The sequence below is a fragment of the Oenanthe melanoleuca genome, chromosome 6, assembly GCF_029582105.1.
Source record: "Oenanthe melanoleuca isolate GR-GAL-2019-014 chromosome 6, OMel1.0, whole genome shotgun sequence".
Taxonomy (NCBI): domain Eukaryota; kingdom Metazoa; phylum Chordata; class Aves; order Passeriformes; family Muscicapidae; genus Oenanthe; species Oenanthe melanoleuca.
In genome coordinates, this window is record NC_079340.1 from 11172362 (window position 1) to 11191501 (window position 19140).

Below are 19140 nucleotides of genomic sequence, written 5' to 3' on the forward strand. Positions count from 1 at the left end.
TGCTCAGGAGTGCAACCATTATGAATTCTATTCCATTTAATAGCAGATGCAGGAAATGGAAGGTTATATTACAGATCAATACACAGACAAAGGGAACCTGACAACCTTTGGTTAGAATCAGAAGAATAAATGGCATTAATTAATTCACAGAGTTGTTGAAAAAAATACTATTTTTCTGTAACTGAGAAAGAAGAGAAATGCTCTGCTGTGAAATATAATATTGATTAATGTGAAAAGCAGCCTCAGTTATAAGTATCCTGCCACTGCAGAAATTGTAAATTCTATTCAGGTTGCCGCTTGAAGAAATCTTAACTATTTTTTTTATTGTCAAATATTTAGCTGACAGAATAGTACCTAGCTGTACTGACTGTACTTTCCAGTTTAATAACAATGACACTATAATGACACTTAATTTTTAAAACTATATTTCATAGATTAATCTCATATATTTATAACCCCCTAACTCTCAAACTCTGATCTTGAATGTCAACAGCGTGTGAGATACTACAGCTTCAAACTCCATTTATAATTGGAGGGTTTTTAGGCTTATCACATAAGAATTGTATAACAGAAGTGTGACATGCTAAAATATTCCTCAGAGAGCTTTAGCCTCTGGATGCAGTCAAAGAATATATATAAAGATTATTCCTATAACAGGGGTTAACATATATCAGCTCCAGGGTGGTGCAAAAAGGATGCTGAAACAGGCTCATATTCACAGCAGTTTATTAGAGAGTCCATCACTAATGGCATATATTGAGTCTAAAAATAGAGTTTAGTTTTAGGGGAAAAGAGGGAGGGAAAGTTCAGAGCACTTTTGATGAGGAGCAGCTGCCACATGGCTGATTGTCAGTAAACTCTGTACATGCAAGTTAACTGATCCCCTACTGCAAAACAAAAGTTACAATCAAAGGATAGAAAAAGGGGTGACTTGCACATCAATGTGAGAATCTGGAATAATAGCAGTATCAGTATGTATAGCCACAAGGCTTTGGGAGCAACAACAGAGGAACTGGAAAGGAGAAAAACTGTTCTTTTGCCAGATTTGGGATTTTGAGTTATTTAATCAGTGTTTTTATTTGGGAAAAGAAAAAGGGAAAAGCTGAAGTATTTAGAGCATACGGATAAGATAAAGTCATCTCACAAAACTATCACCTAGATTGACAGAAAAAACTTTATCTGCATTCCTCAATATGTATCTTAATAATGCCTAGGCTTCTATTTTAACTGAATATTTCCAGCACTTTTTCATAGAGCACTGTTCAATCTTTGCCCAAAGACTTTCCTAGAGTACAACACAATCTTCTACACAATCAGATTTAACTTCCAGAAATCACCTGCTAACAGAGGTGACCCAGGAAGACTCTTTTACATCTCTGCACAGCATTTTATACCCTTCTATAAAAACCATACCCCAAAAAAGCATGAGATAGGGAGTACAAGAAAAGGAAAGGATTCACTTCATCAAGCTAGTTCTTGGTAAAACTTGTCCTGGTGTTACTACTGATTTTTGAGGCAAATGAGAACCAGTCCTCTTTTCTGTGTCCTCAGTGGACAGAGATAACATCACATATTCCTGGGGACAGGTGGCCTCTCTACCTGGATCTAAACAGTCCCAGGCTGGGATAGTCAGCCTAAATGGACAAAAAAGACTAACCAAGCAAAGGAAATATTCTGACCTGAACTTTGCAAATTGCCTGAGGAGTTCTCTGTGTGCATTATCAAACACAGATCTAAATAGAACACCATTAACACCTCACTGTTCCCATTGATGCAAAGCCATTCTGGAAAAACCTGCATAAGTTCTTGTACTAAGGGACATGAAAAGACTGGCAGTTTACTTCATACCCCTTACACCCAGCTTACTGGCTCTTAGATTTTCACTTTCTTGCAGCAGTGACTAAAGCTAGTTGTCATAAACTGCAGACCATGTAGTCAAAAAGAGCTCCATGAATGCATAGGAAAAATCTGCATGGCTTTTTTTCTGTACCTCACTCCTTCAAGCCTAGGGTTGATTGCCTTCTCCTGAGCAGACCAAAGTAAAATGCTTCCCATTCCAGCCACAGCTCTCTGTTAGAGAGCTTTTTTCCTGCTGCTGCCTTCAGTCCACGTATTCTTTGCAGCTCCTCCCCTACAACTATAAGTGGGCCACAAACTACTATTTTCTTCACTACTGGATTCCTTCCCTTCCAAGTTCCTTTCTTCTACATTCTCTTTCTTCCTGCCCATATTCCCGTGGTATCATGGATGTCTTTGTGCACACATGAAGGGAACATCACGTTCACACTAATAGTGGAGAAGGTACCTGATGAAATAGAAGACTGACTCAATAATCAGGCTTAGGAGAATGCCCTTTGAATCCTCCTGGTGGAGCAAAATAAATTGTGGCTAAATATCACCTGAGATCTCTGACCATCCAAGCCCTCATATACCTTAGAAAATAATCCAAATATAGAAACAAAGCATAAAAGAAGTGACAGTCTAGATGTGAGTCCTGGCTGACCTTTATTTTGAATTCTAAAAGGGATTCTGCTATACTGATCTTCCATCTTCTCTGTATGAAATGCTACTAGAAAATTGTTCCAGCATATCCTCTTGGAGATCTGCAGGAAGATGACCATCCAATTAAAATTCATGGCTACTATTCCCAAAAGCACATTAATGTCCTGTAACTGTTAAGCAGCAGATACTGCATCTGGAAGAAGTCATTCAACAGTCCTTCCATAACCATAAGTTTTCTGTAATTTTTGCCAGGTTTTCCAGACTTGCCTTTGATTTTATCAGGAGTCATCTGGTAATTGTATTTTCAAGCTGCATATTTAGTTAGGCAAGGGGGATTTAATGTTTTTATTAGTGCCTGTAGCCCAAGATGTAGTAAAAGAATTCTTGTAGAAGTAGCCGTGGACTTCAAACACCTCCAGACAATTTTAGCAATTATTAGAAATTAGTGCCAGTTATCTTTTTTAACTACAAATTCTACTACTTTGGGTCAATAGATCATTTTCTGAAGATCTTTTGAACAACTTTTAGTAAAGATGTTCTCTTCTAGAAGTGTAACATAATAGATATAGATTTGTTCTTCAAACTGGATAGTAATATTGCAACGGCTACAAATTCAAAAGGGCTGCCAGGAAAAAAAATTTCATCCAAAATAATCATCAGCAGCACCTAAACACTTCTGCCCTGTCCCCAACAACCTGCAAGTTATCACACTTTCTGGGGTGAGTTAGGAAGAGCATTGCCAGGGGGTCAAGAGAGCTGATCCTGCCTGTCTCCTCAGCCATGTGGGGCCTCACCTGGAGTGCTGTGTCCAGTTTTGGGATGCTCTGTACAAGAGAGACAAGGAGGTCCTGGAGCAGGTCCAGTGGGGGACAATGAGGATGATGAAGGGATTGAAGCATCTCTCTTGGAAGGAAAGGCTGAGGAAGCTGGGCCTGTTCAGCCTTGAGAAGGGAGAACCAAGAGAGAAGCTTATCAATGTCTAAGAGCATCGAAAGGGGGGCTGCCAAGAGGATGGAGCAGGCTCTGCTCACTGGTGCCAAGCCAAGAGGCAATGGGCAAAAACTGATACACAGTAAGTTCCACCTGAATGTACTGTGTGGGTGGCTGAGCACTGAACAGGTTGGCCAGGAGACTCTGTGGAGTCTCCCTCATTGGACATCTACAAAAGCTGCCCAGACACAATCCTGACTATTGTGCTCTTGGGGACTCTGAGGATGTACTAGATGAACACCAGGTGTCCCAAGCATTCTATGATCATTTCATATTCACCCTCCATATGGTTAATTCTCCAGGAGGTCAGAAATGGACTTCCTGAGCACAACAAACTCTCCTGACTAACAATGAGACTGTGCAACTTCTCCCAGAAACTGGAAAATCAAGAATGCACCTGTTCTGAAGGATCCACCCTCTAAGAATTACAGCCTTCAGCACAGATTTCTGATACAGAAATCTCCTGGAAAGTGACAGCCACGTTATCTTACTCATGTTAGAACTATGGAATCATTTTGGTTCAGGTTTCCATGAAACCTTGAATAAGTCTGCTTACATTAGTAGATATCTGTTGTAATTAAGAAAAAAAGACTGACTGACTGAATCACTTAAAGTGAATCCATAAAGCAAGTACACAGATTAAACACAGTTCTCACAGCTTCTGTTTCTATGTTGGGACACATCACAGTGATAAGCATATGATATGCTGAAAGCTATGTGATTAATATATTTTCCATCCTCTTTTGTCTACTCTTCTGCCCTCTAAATTATTTCCCATAGGACTATTTCCCATAGGACTCTTAACTATTTTATACCCTTAAGCAACTTTAGACAGCTTCAAACTTTTAAAATTAATCACTTAGTCCCAAAACTATTTCTTCAATCTACTCTGATGAGTGGTTTCCTTACAAATAGTCCCTAAGACCTCAAATGCATGAATTTCAGTCATGCAGGAGTGGCATTATTTTGTCACCCTACAGGTTAGTTGATACCATATATTAAGATACAAAAACATAAGCTTTGCACTTTCTTAGAGAGAAGTCAATTTCTCGGGCTTTTGCTTTTAACCAGGAAAATTCTCAGAATAAAAAGTTCAATAAAGCATGACACTTTTGGTATTTATAAACTATAATTTGCTCCTACATGGTTTTCTGCAAGCTTTGAATTAGGGTAATGAAGAAATGATGTATACAGCAGTTTAAGCCAGTGATTTCTTCAAATGTTTCTTCCCCCTGAAATACACATAATACAGTGCATTGTAGCATTCTGCTGAAGAGTTTGACATGATGTCGACACCTATAACTCGTTTGTTGTAACTCATTAGTGCCCAGAGAGACCCCAGAGCAATGCAATATGTGTAAAATCTTCAGGGCCATGGCCCTGCCATTAAAATTAAAAGTCATCTATTAATCTATTTTGAATATTACTGAAGAGAAAATTTAAAACTATGAATAGTATGTATATGTATGTGATGATATATAAGCTACACAAATATTATTCTAATTGTTAGGAGAAAAAACAACAATGGAGAAAGACAGGTCTAGGCTGCAGTGATTTTTGTGGGAGTTAAAAGTCCAAGTTTGAATATTCATAATCTGATGAGTTTCTTGTGCAAAGGTAGATTAAGTCTTGCAGGAAAGATTAGAAAGGAGAGGAGTCTCTCTCCCTCCCATTTGGGTTGCTGAGGAGCTGGCCTTAAACAAGTTGTTCCAGGAAATACCATTTCCTTCTCCTCAAGTCTTTTTCTATTTCTCCCTTACAGAGGAAAAAAATGCATTACTGGCAACGTATACAATAACACTAAATAAACTTTCAAGTTAGGGCTTGCAGAGGTCTCCAAATTGTTCCAATCGCTGGTGTTCCCCAACGCCTTCAGACAGAAACTCTGCTTCTTTCTTTTGGAAAATCATGACATAAAACCATGCTATTTCATCTTACACACCAATGAAAGGGATTTTTCTAAATGCAGAGTTCTATACTCAAAGGGGAAAAAGTACCACACTGATGGCTTAATCCACTCTTTTAGCAAGGTGAAGAAAAAACAACAGTGGGTGAATCAAAGCTGCCAAATGCCAGTATTCTGCTTTGCTTTGCCAAAATACATATGTTGCAGAGCCACCAATCTTTATACTGGAATAAATACCTACATTTTCTGTAACTCAGCATAGTTTAACAGGAAATTAGGTTTCTACAGGCCAAACTGTACTTCAGTTATATTGATTTTTATGTGGCTGCCACCTAACTCTGGTTTCATAGGCACTGTCACACCCAGATGTACTACTTAAAATGTAATATGAAAGTATATAATTGCAACTAAATGCCCTTGACACTGGGATGAATTTCATATCAGGCATTTTCACCTCATACAGTTTCAGAATGATCTTCATGGGCTGAGTAGGACTGCTCAACAATGGCTATCACAACCTGGTTTGTAAGTAATGAGATTTGTATTTCTAACTGTTCAAAACTAATACTTTCAGAACTACTGCTATTATTTCACTATAAATTATAAATAACATTCATTGTAACAATATGGGTATACAAGCACACAATTTCATTTCAATACGTATGTTGCAGTTTTCAATAACCAAAGATAAAGCCCTACTTTTAGTACACAGATGATGCACAGTTTTATTGATTTCAACTGAAATTGTTCTTGTGATTCTACTAGCTGCATTCTAATTTTTTTGCACTTTTCTTTCCCTATTTTAATTTTTCAGAGTTTCCTCCCTTTCAAAATCAATCTGTGATCTTGAATTAACAAATGATAAATATACACACTATGTTTCTTTTTCAAAACCATTTGACATTTTCATTTAGAAGCCCATTTGCCAATTCTGTCTCAGATTGTCCTTCTCTATCTAATTCACAAGGGACAAGTTGTTACATGCATGAGAAACATAAGAATAAATATTTGCACCAGTTGTTAAACTTGTACCCCAACATTTATGTATAGAAGTGTAATTTTTATGTTGCAATTACAAAGTCTTTTTTCAAGCATTTGGGGACTTTCATTGCAGAAGTCAAATTGAAAAGAAATAAGATATTTTACTTGTGTAAAAGAATAAATATCAGAGGAGGCTATCATCAGTAGGAAAGTGATTACAAATGTATATTGTGAAGTAGAAACATATAAAGCAGATAGCACAAACTTCCCCAATGAGGCAAAACAGTAGAGAGCAGCACATGTAGGAGAGGGGGCTGAACACCCCAGCCAGTGCCAGGAGCCCAGTTACTCTGGCAGAGCAGCAGCTTTGGTCTGACAGCCATGTACCATGAAGTTCAAAAATTTCAAGTGCTTTCAGAGTTCTAGCCTTAGGGCCCAAACTTAAATATTTTAGTAGAGTCATTTGTACAATCATTGTTTTAGTGTCTTGTCTTTTAAAATCTTTACCAAGCTGTGAAAACCCCTGTCAACAACTTCATATATAGATTATCAATACTTAAGCAATTAGTGGTCTTATAGCACTAGAAAGCTTTCAGTAAAACTACTGAATTAAGTTTTTTGCAAAGTCTAATTTTATCTCGTGGAAAACAGAGGGAAGCAGTTTGGGATAGGAAAACAATTTAGTTCTTAACAGGTCAGGCTCTAAATTTTCAAGATATATTGGCTGAAGAATTTGGTAATTCTAGAATAAAATTTCTTTCCAGCAATATTTTTAAAAGCAAACAAAACCAAAAAGCATTTGTCATTTGTTTCGCTCTGTGTGATGGTATAAAGTCATAAATTGCATAAATTTTCAAATTAATTAGTCCAATTATAATAGAAGAATGAAGAAAAAGCAAACAAGCTATGTGATTAAGTTCTGTGATATTTCTTTTCCTTCACCTAAGTACTGCTCACTCTTCCACTTCCCTGTTCTCCCAGTCTCAACCTTCAGAGTACACTGCACACATACAGAAAAGACAGGAAAAGTGAACAGGATGCTGCAGGAGAAAGGCCTCAAGTAACTAAATCCTTTGTTCTGATTTGTGATTGCACAAGCTTAAATCTGTGCTTCAGAGCTGTGCATTTTGCACTATCATGTTCTATGGTGACATTCTCTTTAATTTTATCTTTAAGAGCCTAAATATTAGACATGGATCAGGTCAGGAGGAAAGTACACAAAGTATACCCTTTCTTTCTTCTCAGTAAGAATAGTAATTTCCTTGAACTCTAGTTTTGACTATTTTCTAGTAGAGAAATAGCATATTATATGTTCTATTTTTTTTATTTTTTTTTCATCAGGGGAAAACAGGGAAAATTAGAAAGAAGAGAGTCTGAGCATTATTTAAAAGACCCCATCAAACTCCACGTGGTCAGCAGTGATAAACATCAAGTCAAGGGCATCTATTAAGCTCTAGTCAGAGGTCCTATGGCTATTTCAGAAAAATTCCCCCTTTTTACTCTAGGGTCCAGGTTCATTAAGAACCTTAAGGTCCAGCAAGTGAAGGAGGAAAAAGGTGGGGGTGTGTGGATTTTTTCTAAAAATGTAATTCAGGATACTTTACAATGTATGATCTAATTCTTAACTCTTTACTGATTCAATATAGATTGGTGATAAGATTCCATCACATTATTCTAAATCCCAGTAGAATAGTCATTGCCATTTCCAAATTATATCACAAATTATTATACATACAGTGCTGTATTAATGACATCATGAGATTTTAGAGTCCAAACTGGAAGGCTTAGAAGCATGAAACAGTACCAAAAAATAAAATGTGAAAATTAAAGTATGGAAGAGACACTTCTGCATGTACTTTACTAACATCACATTTTAATCTTTCAACATCATGATACCCCAGCAATTTAAAAAAGCTTTAGACCCTCCACTTGCTGTCTATATGCACCCAGTTACAATTATGTCCATTAGTTGCCTTAGCAACAGAGGCAGAGGTTAAGTCATTTTCTAGAAGAGGCCCAGTGCAAATTATGGCATTATACCAACTTATTGCCAATCGTTTTAATTAAAACATTTCGCTTTCAACTCAGCTAACAGCAGAGATCAGTAAACAGGGCAGATCAAATTACTGATATTTAACTCTCCTGCCTTTGGAAAGGCCCACTGCAGCTTAATTACTGTTGGGTAGGACTGATGGAGAAAGAGCAAAGAACCGAGATCATTCCAGATAGGTTCAGCATATGAAAAATACAATATCGTCATTCTAAACATGTGCAACACCAAATAAAACTGGTAGAATTTCTGGGCACTTATCACTGTGCTGTGGACACATCCACAATACTGGCAACAAGAACTGGCAACCTTTCTCCATAACGTTCCTCTGCCACTTTTCCATTTCTTTCCATGAGGAAGTTGAAGAGGCAGAAGCTGCTTGCCCCATTTTGCCTTTGTGATGGTGAAAATTAGTTTTTCATTTCCACAAAATGTGCTTGAGCTCAGGAGAGCCAGTATATCCAGGCTCATGCACCTGGGAACTAGGGGAATGCCTTGAAGCCACAGAAGACAAGAGAGGATCTTGCACAGGTGACAGATTTTAAAGGGAGCACAATGCATGCAGTATAAGTTAAGAAACAGGGAAACAGGCCAGGAGACTCTGGGAGTGGGTCTCAGCACAGTTAGAAAGCAGAAAAGGAACAGGTCCAGCATGCAGTCACTACTGTAGGATAGCCAAAGTACCCCAACACTTGCCAGCCAACACAGAAAGAGTCACTACCCACTCCTTTCAATGCAGCCCAATGAGTGCTCATCTGAAGTGTTCATGTTGAGTTTCTCATCCACCAACACCCCCAAGTCCTTCTCCTCAGGCCTGAGCCTCATATTTTTGGTTTAAAATCATGTGAAGGCAGTAATGGAAAGACACAAACATTTCTGCATCTTGAGTCAGCATCTTGGCTCTTATTACAATATTACATTTAAACATATGGACTCTTGTTTTGTTGAAATAAATTCTATTGCAGTATTATAATAGGTTCTATCTGTTCCTTCTTCAATGGAAAGCTGATCCAAACCTATTTAAATACTGTTAAAATATAGAAAAGAGCATTTTTCTTGTGGTAGTGAGTGAATTGTGAATGAAATTATGCAGCCAAATCACTTTCTCCTAGCTCCTAAGTAGACCAATCCTTCTTTCCAACCAAATACCTTAGGGGTCTATTTTTTTACCATTAAAATGCGTTTATAAATCCTATTGCTAATTTATTGCAAACTAAAGGGGATTGATTTTTTTTGTTGCTTTCTGAGCGAATAAAATTCTGAATATATAATAATAATAGTAACCCATTCATGTGCTGATAGATTTCCAAAATGCACCAGAATATATCTTAAGATGCTTTTTTATTATACATACCACTGTGATGAAGAAGTACATTCACAAGAAGAGGGTTAAATTGAAGTAAGAAGAAAATATCCATTAAGAAAAAGCCATTATTCTTCAGCTAATTGCAGGAGTTAATCAGAATAATTAACCTAAGAGGAATCATAAAAAGACACCTACTCTCTAAAACATACAAATGTATGTAAAAAATATAGAGCTGTTTCTACAGATGACCTTCTAAATTACTAAGATAACTAATGCAGCACCTTCATGCAAACAGAATACAGGTAATTTGTAAATAGAAAATAGACAGAAAGAACATGAAAGCTTTATAAAAGCTAAGTTTTCAAGGTACTGCAAGCCATGAAACATTTTAATACTTTCTGTGTTCTTTCTCTGCTAATCACCTATTTAGTTCCATAAGCAGCAAGATCAGTTTGTATGATTATTTTGAAACCCTGAGAAGTTTGCCACACGTTTTTAAGAAACAGAAATAGATGGTGGATATGTAGAGTTTTGTCACTGATTTCACAGATTACGAGCTGAGCAGAACCTGATGATAACAACATAAACCCAAGACTTTATCTTTAAAGAATATAGCATTTGATATGATAAATCTGAAATCTTTTTCCTACCTCAAAAAAAATTTATAATACAAGCCCCTTGCAAGCTTCCACTTAACACTGCAAGTGCTTTAAACTCTTAGGTTCTGAAGTCATATTAAAAGAATTCTTGTAAGAATAGGACATTTTTCTCAAAAAGGCTATTTTTAATCTTCCTGTCTGTCCAGAAAACTATAAATGTAACTGTAATCCTTTAACTCAAAAGCCTAATGTAAAAAAAAAAAAATCACCTCTATTCTGGTTTTATTTTTATTCTTATTATTTCCAGATTGATAAATTAATACTAGAATTTGGGAAGGCTGATGTAACAAAACCACAGGACTATCACATACTTTTATATACTGAATTCATTAGTAATACTTAGTTTAAGGAGAAATTTTGACTTATACCAAATATTGATATGGTTAAACTGTTTGTCACTTGCTCATAATAGTAACAAATACAACAGTGAAATGTAGGGGTCTGTGCTTTATAATGGTTTCTTCTGGGGAGCAGGGGGATGTGGGGGTGTTGATGTTTCTTCATTCTCTTTTAATGAAGAACCTTTTCCTTAGAAAAAAGTATCAACTTTTCCCCAGCTCTGCAACAGCCTGGCAAATCAAACTTCCCTGATATTACACCCACTTGAATTAAGGAAAGTTTTTAATTAGTTTGCTAGTTTGGGGCCTTACATACAACAGTATAATTGTTTCCAACCAATGAATACTTAAGAAAAAGTGGATTTCATACACATTAAGTCCAAAGTTTCTAAACAGTTCCTCTTCTATTCCAAATATGTGATAATATTTTCATGAGTTGAATACTACTTTGTTGAGTCTTTTAAGCCACTGATTTGATTGATTGCAAGGTTTGAAGAAATTACAGGAAAACTATTTATGTGTAAACCTGATAAGGAACAGTTCAAATTGAATTTCATCACAATAAAGATGCTCTTAAGCCTACTGCATGCTATTCCAAACTACATTTGATATTTGAATTCACTCAGAACAAATCTGTATTGCCAAAGAGTTCTAGTTTTAACTGACTCATATTAAAGCTAAGCTTCTTTTTAGAAAAAAAGCAAACATTTGTGAATTCTATCACATTAAGCACTCCAGAAAAATGCACAAGAATAAAAAATTATTGATAAAGTTTATATTGTTTCAATCCAACACTTTCACACGTCTCTAAATTTTACTTATATTTTAGTAACTAGAAAACAATAATCACAGTTCCTTGGATAAGCTTCTTTTGCTAATGATTTAAAATATTTACAAAAGTCAAATGGATTGATGGTTAATCTTTTGAAACAAGGCAAAGCCTCTAATGGGGAAAAATTGCAAAAAAAACTCCATTCAACCTCCACCCACACTCCCACCACTGGTACCCCTTAGGGCAACAAGAGCCATCCTGCAAATTAATCTTGTGCCATCTTCCTCACCACTAGGCATTCTGACTTACACAGGGAATTTTTACACTGATAATAGATACACACATAGACATGCCCACACTCTGGCATTGCTTCTTTACATCAAGAATTTGATTGTAACACTCACTAAACCTTGGCTTTGGGCCAGCTTTCCATTGGAGGAGGAGCAGATAGAATATAGTATAGTACTGCAGGACAATTTATATCCACAAACTAAGAGTCCATATGTTTAAAAGTAATATTGTAATAAGAGCCAAGATGCTGACTCAAGATGCAGAAATGTTTGTGTCTTTCCATTACTGCCTTCACATGATTTTAAACCTCAGGCCTGAGGAGAAGGACTTGGGGGTGTTGGTGGATGAGAAACTCAACATGAACACTTCAGATGAGCACTTGCATCCAAGGCAGCATGGCCTGAAGGGTGAGGGAGGGGATTCTGCCTCACTGCTCTACCCTGGTGCCACCCAGCTGGAGCAATGCATCCTGCTCTGGGGTTCCCAACATAAGGACATGGACCTTATGGGAGGGAGTCCAGAGGAAGCCACCAAGATGAACAAAGTGCCTCTCCTATGAAGACAGGCTGGGAGAGGTTATCCAGCCTGGAGAAGAGAAGGTTCTGGGAGAGCTTAGAGAATCTTTCAGTACCTGATGGGGCTAGAGGAAAGGTGGAAAGGGAGTTTTACAAGGGCTTGTAGTGACAGGACAAGGGGGAATGGATTCAAGCTGAAAGAGGGCAGGTTTGGATTAGGTATTAGAAAGCAATTCTCTGCTGTGGAGGTAGTGAGGCATTTGAACAGCTTTCCCAGAAAAAGGGTGCTCCATCCTTGGAAGTGTTTAAGGTCAGGTTGGATGAAATTTTGAGGAACCTGATCTAGTGGAAAGGTCCTTGCCCATGGCAGGGGGATGGGAACTGAATGATCATTAATCAGATCCCTTCCAACACAGACTGTTCTAGATTCTAGTGTCTTTATAGAAAACAGAAGCTTTGCAAACTGATTCTTGCAGATTTTCTTCAGTTTCAAAACACCTAGTTCCCATAAATTATGCCAGATTTCCACTTCAGCCACCAAACCTTCTATCACCTCTCCTCTGAAATCTATCATCTCTTCTCTGAAATCAGCCATCTGTTCTTTGAAATCCATGTTTAACAACACCTTTCTTTCAGCAATGTGATATGTTGAAAGGTTGGAGATCTCCTTATCATCACAGCTGTGTCTTGGTCAAAACACATAACCTACAAGCAACTCCCTTGATGCAATCATTTTGGACTCTTATATGCTGATATTTTACTGTCTTCATTTAGACTGGGAAATAAGTAAATGTAATTGTGTGTATTGGGATTGTTTTGGTTTGCTTTTGCTTACAGCTTTTCCTCATGTAAAGCCCCTAACCCAATGTAACACAGACTGACAGCACACAATATTTCATTCAAATGAAATAATTGGGTTATAATATTTTATATAGACTAAGAGCACCAAGCCACATGATACATTGCTCAGGGGTGGTGCACTCATCAGACCAAGGGAGTTCTGAAAATCCTGAAGTTCTGAATCAGCTTATTAGAGAAATCTAAACCAAAATCAACCAACTAAACAAAAAGTACATAAAAATGCTCAGACAATAACTTTTAAGGTAATTCAGTCTCCTAAGACAGTATTATATGGGCATAAATCAAAGGGCAAGAAAGAAACTCTGGTAGCATTGACACATATGTTACTATGAGCAATCACATGTTTGAGGTAAAAATTTTTACATTGAGACAATTTTTTCAGTTAACATTGACAACAGGTACCTAATGCTGGCCTCAAAAAAACATAAGTTTTTTTGGTTTTTTTTCACTGATTTAGAAGACTGAAAAATAATCCATTCACAGAAATTCTAGATGGATTAAGAATTTTCTTGTGTTTTGGAAGTTTTCAGTGGGGCAGAGAAGATATACAAAGCAAATGAGTCTCCTACTCTTGGGGAAGGCCTTACTAGAGAAATACAGTACTCCACCTCTCTCCCTCTCACTAACTCATTATGGCAATGAGGCTATAAATGAGAATAACCTCAAGCCTAAGACATGCAGCATGCAACACCAGCCAAACATTACATAGCAAGCAATAGGAGATGTAAATTTACCTTGCTACCCTTAGAAAGTCAGAGAATGGATCTGAGCTCCTTTTTAAGTAACTGTGGATGAACCAAGATTTGGGCTTTACTCCATTTGATTTCTACCCACAAGAAAATAATGATGTTTGCTGCTAATACCAATGGACCAGTTGCTAACAAGAAACCTTAGTGAGTTATACAACAAACAATACAAGAAACCATCCTCAGGACCACTCACATTCAAAGGGTAAGTCCTTTCACACCTCGATCAGGTGCAGGAATTGCAAGAATGAGCCATTCATTCCCTCATTTACAGTTTCTGCCCTGAATACCTGCACACTTCTGTTGCTTACTTCTCCTTACTGCCCCTTTGGGAGCAATGCCTGTTAATTGAAATGGCCCCTCTTTGTAACAGTCAGCAGAGGGTTTGATTACTGTATTCCAATAAATAATATGGCTGTATTAATTCAGACAGAGCAATTAACACATAGGCCAGACATTTTTATTGTGCCACTTTTACTGTATATTACCAATTAGGTGTTTCTATCTGAAATACTATCCCCTATTGAAAGCCAAATAAATTCAGCTGCAGATTGATGTTTCCAACAATTGTGTCCCCCATTAAGTAGCATCTGACAGCCCCTTTCAAACCATACACATTGATCCTCCCTGCCCCAAACTTGCATCTGGATTCACACTCAATCCTTTCTGTCTGTCTTCTACTTTTAAGGAGCAAAAATTCATGCTGATATTTTGAATCAGATATTTTAAAAATTGCATTGGAAAATTAGATTCATGTTCCACTTGTTTTTATTTAGATTCACCATAAGTATCATTCATATAGAAAGAAAATAAAATTTACCCTCTAGTAAAAATAATATTCTATCAAATCAATGCTAAAACTTCATCAGATTTGGAAGTGTAGGGGAGAAAATGAGGTATTTGTAAAGCACCACAGTATTTGCATAAAAACATCTCTTCTTCCATCAAGAATGTTTCATGGCTTCTCAGGAATTTAGTTTTCAAGGAGCACAAAGAAAGCAGTACTTTGATAAGTTGTATGCACTGATGGTGAAGGAATCACAGGATAGGTTTTATTCACTGCCAGAGGTTTTCTGAATCACAGCTAAGCTTAAAAATGCTGTATCATTCTTATGAATAAATCACAGAACTACAGTCTTTTTTGTTCTTTTAATTGTTGTACATTATGTAAGCTTTATTATTACAGTATTTTTATACATGTTTAAGAAGATAAAAACTTCTTTGTATGAAAAGGCTTTACAGCTAGTTGCTTGGACAATTTCTGGTGTTTTTCAAAAAGATAGTACTATTAGCCTAATTTAGACAGAGATCAAGATGCCACAAGAGCATGTGGAACACAGAAACTGAAGCCAAATTTGCATTTAAGGATATTTCATGCGTACCAATCTTACATCTTCTTACAATCTTCTCTTTAAGTCACAACTCCAAAACTGAAATAAGAGTTATCATTCTCTGTTTTGCCATGGCATCATTTTCATTTGAATCCTCGTCTAAATGTCTTCAGGAAAAATTATTTTTCTAACTGTTGATAACTAAAAGAAAAATCAACACCATTGGGAATATTCTGAGTGTAGTCTAAAGGGAACATGAATGAAATGTTTAAGAATGAATCCTTGATTGAGAGGAATGTGTTGCATATTTTCTTATCTGTTAGTCTGGAGTAAACCTTTAAAATATAGTCTTCTAATTTGGCTTATAAAATAAACACTGAAGTTTGTTATTAAAGCTATTAAATAGAACAAAAAGTACAAAAACAATGCAGAAACCAGGCACCATTTCATTGTACAATTTCTCCAGAAATAGGTTTCCCATCCTTCATTTGAATAAAATCCAGTTTGCACAGAATGACAGATAGAAAACATGAAACCATGGTATAAGATATGGTATCAGGTATTTGATCATGGTATAAGATATTTGATCCTGACTGCTCTCTACATGGTATGATTTGCACTACAAACCCTCCTGTTGATACAAAACATCTAACTTCTAGTTCATGACAGTTCTAGAGAGTGATAAACACTTAACAGTATAAAAAGTACAAGTTACTGGGTGCACTGCCTATTCCCCTGAACTTCCCTAATTCCATAAGGCTTTCCTCAACTCCTCACTGCATGGGCAGGTATCAGCTTTCTTCCCCAGAGCCTCTGAGCTGCTCTCCTGCAGCTGCAGCTGTGAAAGGAGGCAGAGCCAGTAGCTTTACAAGTTTCCTGAAGGAGCCCATAGGCACTAAGTGCCATGAGTAACACAGAAGGAATCACTTCAGCAGTGTAAGGTCTGTGTCCACAGCTCCACAGCAGCCAGCAAAAGCAGTCACAATTAAATATGCATAGACCCACTGCTGTCTTACATTTGGGGTCTCCTGTAAACTCCTCAATCAGGCATAAGTTAATGTAGGTGTGCATTGCATTCCTTGAGAAATGAGTTCAACCTGCTTGCACAAGTCAATTGGTCTTCATCATCTTCCTGTCATCTGACTTGTTAATACTAGTTTAACTATAAACCCCCCATTGTTCATAGGCAAACTAATACTGATTTGAGATATAAGAAAATGTAGTGAGCTTGATGTTATTTTAAAACCAGGTGGAGCTGCTGACAAAGTGAATGTTGACATTTCCAAGCACAAAGCTCAGGAGCAGGAGTTGCTGAGCTGAAGCTGGCAGGAGCATATCACATTCCTACAAAACCAAAACAGCAAGTAGCACAATCCATTAGGAAGTAAGTTAGAGGGCAATTCTTAAAGAGGTGGTTTAGGAAGCTTCTGGGGTTTTCAAAATCTGCCTCTGAACTACATAAAGCTACCTTCCCTTATAGCCAAGATACACAAAAATCAGGGCAAAGGGGTAGGGATGGAAATCTCCAAAAACATTTTCTTCCCTTCAAGGAGTCCCCTGATAACAGTCTGTCCATGCTGCCTGCTGTACAGTATAGCCAGCCTGGCATATGAAGAAATGGAAACATGGTAGCTCTCCAACACTCACAAAAAAGATATGCTCGTCTTAAAAACTTGGGTGATTGCAGACTTCAATAATACCAGAAGAATCTGATGAGCAGCATGAAGTATTAAAGTACAGTTTATTTCACATTGTATAAAGTCATCATTACCTTCAACTCCCCTGTAAAATAGACAACAGAAATAGCTAACTAAAGAACAAAGTCTTCTATATAGAAGCACTACAGTAGCTGAAAGATAAATAAATCCCAGTGAACAAGCAGCAGACACTAGTACTGTTGAAAGAGTAGTCTCCCTTCCATTGAAAGGTGACTCATAACTGCATGACTCAGTTCAATGATGCACAAAACGCAGGGAAGTCATCTCAAAGTTCTTGAGTTTACTCAGCAAATAATAAAAAGAATGATCAGCTACATTTGACAAATTAAATTTATATTCTGACTCAGCTGCGCTTCTGTAGGCAGTACTAGAGCTTCTCATTATTTGGAAAAAGTTGTGAAGTTTCTCTTGTCATGCCTCTGTCTCTCCTATTGTTTCCCTAATCTGTTCGGAGAGCATCCATAATGACAGAGCCAGCGCTCCATCACCAAAAGATTTCCTTATTTTCTGTCTCTCCAAATATGGATTAAAAGTGTCAGTTGTGGCCTTTCTACACCTCTGAGGGTTGCTCTCATGTTCTTTTTAGCATAAGGATTTCAAATTCCATCTTTCTCCATAGATTACTTACAGCACTGCTTTTCTCTGAATTTCCAATCAGGCCATCTTTCCATGAAACTGTGGGCCATATGAAGATAGATCCCTAGTGATGCCTCACCAATGCCAAGCAGGGCGAGGCAATTTCATGTGTCATGCAGATTCTACATCTGTTTATAAACTCCTCTTCACTATTCACAACAGCATGAAATTGCTGACTCAAATTCAATTTCTGATTGACTAAAACCCTAAATCCTTTTATGCAGAAACTGTTGGTTAGCCTGCTTACATCTGTTCTTTAAAAATTATTCAACATGGCTGTTAGCAATTTTTTTTTTTTGTCAGAGCAATTCTGACAAAGTAAATATGCCTACTGCAAGCATATTAACCAGAAGACTCTGAATTTCATAACTTACATGGGCCACAACTTAATACAGAGGTACTGGCAGCTCAGACTAGACCATAATATTGTGTGGCCTAACTCCAAGAACAGTGTCTCTGTTTCATAAACAGTGGCACAACAAATACAGCCTTTTGTCATGTGGAAGAGAAGCATAGGGGAGCTGTACAGTATGTATAGTACCTTCATAATATGATGGAGCCTTTGGCAGGAAATATGTCAGTTGAAGGCAGCAGGGCCCTGTGTCTAGAACTGCTACAACTCACCAAATGCATATGGCTGGGTTTGTCTTTTTTGTTGGCAGGGAGATTTTTATTCACCTGCAGCTCAGTATTAAAACACCTTTCAAATCTGTGAAAGTTTTGCAGTGTGGTGATAATATCATAGGAGGCCTCTAATGTAAGATACTAAAAAAAATTTGCTAAGTCTGATTTATGCATTGATTCAAACTTTCAGGACCAAATTGTAATCTCTGCTAGTTTAATTTTACTTGGTTATTCAAACCTATTCAGAATATCAAAATGAAAACTGTATTCTATTAAGTTGAACCTGGCAGCTCTACCCATTCCTGTCTGAGTTAAGAATTTACAGAGAAAGATAGTACACAGCATAGAGAGGGGAAGATACCAGAATAGCAAAAGTTGTAATCACAAAAAACCCCCAAAACCTAAAGTGCTATCTACTACTTTTTTACTTAGTGCTGATCCAGAAAAAGGAACATTAAAACACATAAGATTTTAACTGATGCTTGCTCCCATAAAACAGTTGGCATCCTCAAACAAAGCTTCTATTAACCTTGTCAGTATAGCAATATCATGGGATAAAGCTCTTCACAATCAACCTTGTTATTCTTTGCACTATGAACACAAAAAACCCACACCACAAAACAGTGTTTAAAATATGCAATAAATTGCACCCAAGAGCTGTTCCTGATATGTAATCAATCTTGACAAGCTTTGGACTGACTTTGCTAGCCTATTGACCCTGCCCATAGGCAAAGCATGTCTCTGCCACAGCAAACCTTTTCTGGACACCCCTGTCACAGTGCAGCTCCATTTGAAACAGCTGAAAAGGTCAATGACTGTCTCTCCACTTTCACACTGAATTCAAGTCAATTCATATCTAGGCATCCAAAGTGCTGTGATTCACTCCAGGATCTCTGCACATTCACTTTGCTCTT